Source organism: Sphaeramia orbicularis, chromosome 8 (genome assembly GCF_902148855.1).
Source record: "Sphaeramia orbicularis chromosome 8, fSphaOr1.1, whole genome shotgun sequence".
Classification (NCBI taxonomy): domain Eukaryota; kingdom Metazoa; phylum Chordata; class Actinopteri; order Kurtiformes; family Apogonidae; genus Sphaeramia; species Sphaeramia orbicularis.
In genome coordinates, this window is record NC_043964.1 from 14,828,177 (window position 1) to 14,834,447 (window position 6,271).

Here is a 6,271-nt window from a genome sequence, read left to right on the forward strand (position 1 = left end):
CGCTGTAGTTACTGCTATGCTCCGCCATGTTGAGCCGGTTTGTTTTTGCCGCTCAGTCAGACTTACAGGGGTGTGGCCTAGGGGGGAAGTGACGTATGTGCATTCCCTCTATTTCAAATGTCTATAAAAACATCAATTTTGTTTCAATTTACTTCAGACTTGGCACATGTACAGAGGCAATTGATATGCTAGCATCAACTGGATCGATGCCAAAATAAGATACAATATGTGCAAGGGGCGGGGTTTGTTGTGTCTGGAACCACTTGTTTGACTTGTTCCAAGAATTTTCATCTTGAACTACCCCATTTAGATATTACATGTAATTTTAAGCAATATTTATAACAAAACAAGCTACACTGTTGGGAGATGAGTATGGCAGACACAGTAACTGTCTGTCCTCAAGAAATTTTTATTTACTTTATGCAGTTTTGCTGATACATATATCATTATATCTTCCAAAGATTTGAAAAATCTTTCTATGAAGACTTGAAACAAGTATATTCTGCTTAAAATAATAATAAGATAATTTTTTTTTTTTTACTTTAACCCTCTATTTGGCAAGTGACTATTTTTGGTAATTTCTGCAAACATTAAATATGGGTTCAATTCCATACCTCCATGATGTCCAGAAGCATGTTGGTTTTTATAGCATTATACAGTGATTCAGAGAGATTTTTTTTTTTAGAATTTTTGAAGCTGGATATAATGAATATGGATAATTTTTGTCAGTTTAGTACCTTATAAAGTGTTAAGAAAAAAATCTAATTTGTTGAGTAAAATTGGCTTCTTTTATTTAACAAGATAATTTATTTATTCATGTATTTACTTATTTATTCATACTGCAAAATGTACAGACTTTTAACCTTTGATCAGGAAAGTGACTATTTTTGGTAATTTCCACAAATATTAAATATGGGTCCAATTCCATACGTCCATGAAGTTCAGAAGCAGGTGATTTTTATAACATTATACAGTGATTCAGGGAGATTTTACAGAATTTTTGTAGCTGTAAATAATGAATATGGGTGATTTTTGCAAGTTTCTGACCTTATAACAGTTGTTTTATTGCATATGTTTACTTTTTAGCAAGTGCAGCTCAGATGTTTTATGGCAAAAGGAGGGAGACCGTTGTCATGGCAACCAACGAGGAGGATGTCCAATAACACACTAAGGTTGAAATTTTGAATTTCAGAGTATTTCAATGAGTGTCCTATAAAGGGTTAATTGAAAAAATCTAATTTGTTGAGTAAAATTGGCTTCTTTTATTTAACAAGATAATTCATTTATTCATGTATTTACTTATTTATTCATACTGCAAAATGTACAGACTTTTAACCTTTTATCAGGTAAGTGACTATTTTTGGTAATTTCCACAAACAATAAATATGGGTCATATTCCGTACCTCCATGACGTCCAGAAGCAGGTTGGTTTTTATAATATTATACAGTGATTCAGGGAGATTTTACAGAATTTTTCAAGCTCTAAATAGTGAATTTGGGTGATCTTTGTCATTTTATGACCTTATAACAGCTGTTTTATTGCATATGTTTACTTTTAACCAAGTGCGGCTCGAATGTTTTGTGGCAATAAGGAGGGAGACCGTTGTCGTGGCAACCAACAAGGAGAATGTCCAATAACACACTATGGTTGAAATTTCAAATTTCACAGTATTTCGATGAATATCCTACAAAGGGTTAAGAAAAAAAATCTAATTTGTTGAGAAAATTGGCTTCTTTTATTTACAATATAATTTATTTATTCATGTATTTACTTATTTATTCATACTGCAAAATGTACAGACTTTTAAACTTTTATCAGGTAAGTGACTATTTTTGGTAATTTCCACAAACATTAAATATGGGTCCAATTCCGTACCTCCATGACGTCCAGAAGCAGGTTGGTTTTTATAACATTTTACAGTGATTCAGGGAGATTTTACAGAATTTTTCAAGCTGTAAATAGTGAATTTGGGTGATTTTTGTCAGTTTATGACCTTATAACAGCTGTTTTATTGCATATGTTTACTTTTTAGCAAGTGCAACTCAGATGTTTTATGGCCAAAGGAGGGAGACCGTTGTCATGGCAACCAACGAGGAAGTAGATGATGAAGTCCAATATTACACTAAGGTTAATTTCATTAGTTATTTTAGTCAGTTATTTTGAATTTCAAAGTATTTCCAATGAGTGCCCTATAATGGGTTAAGAATACTTGATAAGTGCAATTTTCTTCCTGCGCTGGCAGATCATTTTACTTGAAATAAGACATTTGAACCCAATAATGACTTTAATTTTCTTATTTTTCTGCAGATGGTTTTTACAGTGTGTAAGACTCTGAAAAAGTCCACTATATATACACATGACCCATGAGCAAACTCTCCTCTTCATAGCATCATTCTGTTCCTGTTTCGTTCCTGCAATAATTCTGTACCAGATATAGATACTGTAGCGCAGGGGTGTCAAACTCATTTTAGTTCAGTTCCACATTCAGCGAAATTTGATCTGCAGTGGGCCGGACCAGTAAAATAATAACATAATAATATATAAATAATGTCAACTCTGAACTTTTCTCTATGTTTAAGAGCGAAAAAAGTAAATTTACATTATGAAAAGGTTTACATCTACAAACTATCCTTTCAAACAATGTGAATAACATGAACAAACTGAAAAAATAAATGTAATTTTAACAAAATTCTGCCTCAGTTTATCATTTTACATATGTACATTATAACGTACAGATTACCAGAGGTGGGTGGTAACACATTACATTTACTCCGTTACATTTACTTAAGTAACTTTTTACATAAATTGTACTTTTAAGAGTACTTTTAATATGACATACTTTTTACTTTTACTCGAGTATATTTATGAAGAAGAAACGCTACTTCTACTCTATTACAATGGTGCACATTCTACTTGTTACTTTTATTTTTGGTCATTTGTTAATGGACGAACCATTTGTTTTGTTTTGTTAGAAAGATTTCCGCCAAAAACTCACATGACTCACATGAGTTAAAGAAATTCAACAGAAGGGTAAGATATGTTAAGATAAAGATATCTAGGCTAACTCGTAAAAGTAAATAGAAAAACATGCACAGTATCTGCCTCCATAAGAACAGACTAGAAATATTAAAGTGATGGAACCGTCAGTGATTATTGTGAGGTATAGTTGTAACTAGCTGTAATGTTCCCATAAATATTCTATATATTTTATTTTAACATTTCATTTATTAATTGTTGAATTTAAAAGAACAATAAATATGACGCTACTCAGGAAGTACTCAGTACTTGAGTAATTTTTTCATTAAAGGTCCCGTATTATGCTATTTTTCAGTCACGTCATATAGGTCTCAGAAGCCCAAAAACATAGTATTTAAGTTTGTTCGCCCCAAAATCATCCTTTTTTCGGAGTTTCAGCGGTCGAAAAAGTCACTCTCACCAGCCCTCCTCAGAACAGGCCGTTTCTGGGCCTGCTTCCAGGTATGCAAATGAACGCATCTGTCCACGCCCACTCCCCCTCCCCTCTCTGGGAGAGGACGCGGCTTCCGCTAGCGGTACTACGCGCTAATGTTGACTGTGAAGCCCCTCTCTCGTCTACAATACACATGTCTCAGACAGAATGTCTTTCCAAACACTGGCTTTCTTTGCCTTGAGGCGTGATTGAGCCCCGACGGAAAACGGCGGTGTTGTGTCGGGTTCGTGGACCTGACACGGAAAGACGCCTGCCGCCACTAATGCAGGCAGCTACTAACAAGCTTGATGCTAACTATACTGATGCCAACCACAAAGGGCCCGTGTTCAAAGTAGTTCTGTTGAATGTCTCTTGATATTTTCAGCTCTTGCATGTTAACGGGGACGCAAACGTTAGCAGCAGTAACCGAGCTATGTTAGCTGCCATGCTAACGTTAGACGTACACATCAACAACCACCAGCTTATCCGTAATGTAGGGTTACGCAGTAAAGATACAAAAAAATGATAAGAACTTACATCTCCCACACTTGTACTTGGGTCACGAAGCGTTGGTACTGCGTCCTTCTTGATTCGGAGTCTTTGTGCTAAGCCGGAGCTGTATGGGCCCATGTTCGAAAAACACTCGTCCGTGAAATGCCAGGCACACACATACAAGCGTTTGGGAATGTTGTTTGGTACATGACCATCAAAGATATAATCCAGACACTTTACGGAGAGGCTCGGAAGTGGGGAGCAAAAATAAACTATCGTGTTGGTGTGTGCAGCCAACAACACCACAACTTGCGTGTGTCGCCTTCGCCATGTTTGTTGTCCAAGAGGTACTTTGCCAGGGCGGGGCTCGCTTTGCCAGGGTGGGGGCACAGTCAGGGGGTGGAGTTAAATCCGCTTATGTCGTCATAAGCGGACCCAACTCAAACTCGGCCGTTTGAGCAGGCATTTTCACAAAATGTGGTGTAGCAAGGCAGGGAGGAAACAGACAGTTTTCAAATTCGAACCTCATAATGAGGCTACTGCAACACACACTACTATAAGAAAACTGTCACAAAGTCAGATTTGCATAATACTGGACCTTTAAGTACTTTTTTACTTTTACTTGAGTAATTATTTGGATGACTACTTTTTACTTGTACTTGAGTAATATATTTCTAAAGTCACAGTACTTTTACTTGAGTCTCATTTTTGGCTACTCTACCCACCTCTGCGGATCACAGTGGATCAACAAATACACAAAACATTTAAAATAACAGACAGAATCTTGTTAAAATTGTACTTACTTCTCTTACAACATTTCAGGTTGTTCATATTTATTCAGGTTATTCACATTTTTTGGCGAAATTATTCTGTGTTTTAGTGGAAATACATGAAAATATTTACGTTTACAAAGAGAAAAATTTGGAGTTGTCATTATTTCTATGTTATTATGAGAGTATTTTACTGGTCCTGCCCACTTGAGATTGAATTGGTTTGAATGTAGAACCTGAACTAAAAGGATTGTTAATATCTTAGTGTAATTTTTGCATTTCACAAATTCATCCAGGGCCAGACTGGACCCTTTGGTGGGCCGGATTTGGCCCCCGGGCCGCATGTTTGACACCCGTGCTGTAGCAGATCAATAACCGTGTTTTTTTTTGTCCACATGCTGCTCATTAGCCGCCACAAAACACACACCGCCAGATGACTATTTGTGAGGTTTTCAGCGGAGCATCTTTCTAAGTCATTAGGTTTCACTTGTCCGGTACTTGTCAAAGTGTGTGTTTGAGCGTGAAAGCATCATCCTTTGGAGTGTTACTGAATGGCTCTAACCGGGCGGGGGTGATCAGATTTTCACCATCTTGTCGTCTCCTATAAAAAATGTAGTTAGGAGTGTGAACTTACTGAGTGTTCCAATTGAAAGGGATAGATTAGCCGTCCTCTTAGCTCTCGTTTTACAATGACATTGACAGGTTGCGTGATTACACGAAGCAACACGTGAACGTTTTGACCTCCGCGTTCCTCCGAAGTTAATTTCCCATCATCAGCCTGAGGGAGGACAAGTTTGAAGTGGTACACAAAATCACCCTCGTGTATAGATTATGCTGTAGCCTTGGTGACGTTAAGAACAGAACCGAGGGCCTCATCACCTGGGAAATTGATTGTCCGTCAGTGTTATTATGTCACCAGCCCTCGGGGACACATGGGCTAAGCGAATCAAACTGCCAGCTCTGCTTAAAATCTTTTTCCGCTGGATTGGTGTGGACAGCACTGAGATCTCGCCCTATGCATCTGTAGATAACACATAATCTATAACCCAGCAGGTTTCGCCCTAAAGAAATGCAGACCCCTCAGCTGTCTACTCCCAAGTGTTTCCAGAGTCTGTGCCGTTAACCCATAAAGACCCACTGGTACTTTTGTGGCAGTTCCCAGAGGAATTTTTCTCTCTATTTAACCATTTTCAAATGATTGATCACCGTTTTTTATTATATTATCCTCTATATCAGGGGTAGGGGTGTGTATTTGCAAGAATCTGGCGACACAATACAAATCACAATATTAGGACCACGATACGATATATCGCAATATATCACGATACTGTTAACGAGGTAATATTTTTTTTGTTAATTTTGTTTCTTCTTCTAAGAGAATATTTCCTGGAAAAATTTAATTATACCATAAGTATGCACAAATACTAAACACAATTTTATTTGATCAGAACAGGATTTAATGCTATATCACAAAACTTTCCTCTGTAAAAACAAAATTTTGTTATAAATGATAATAAATAAATAAATAAATAAATAAGTTTGTAGACATTACAGTTTAAG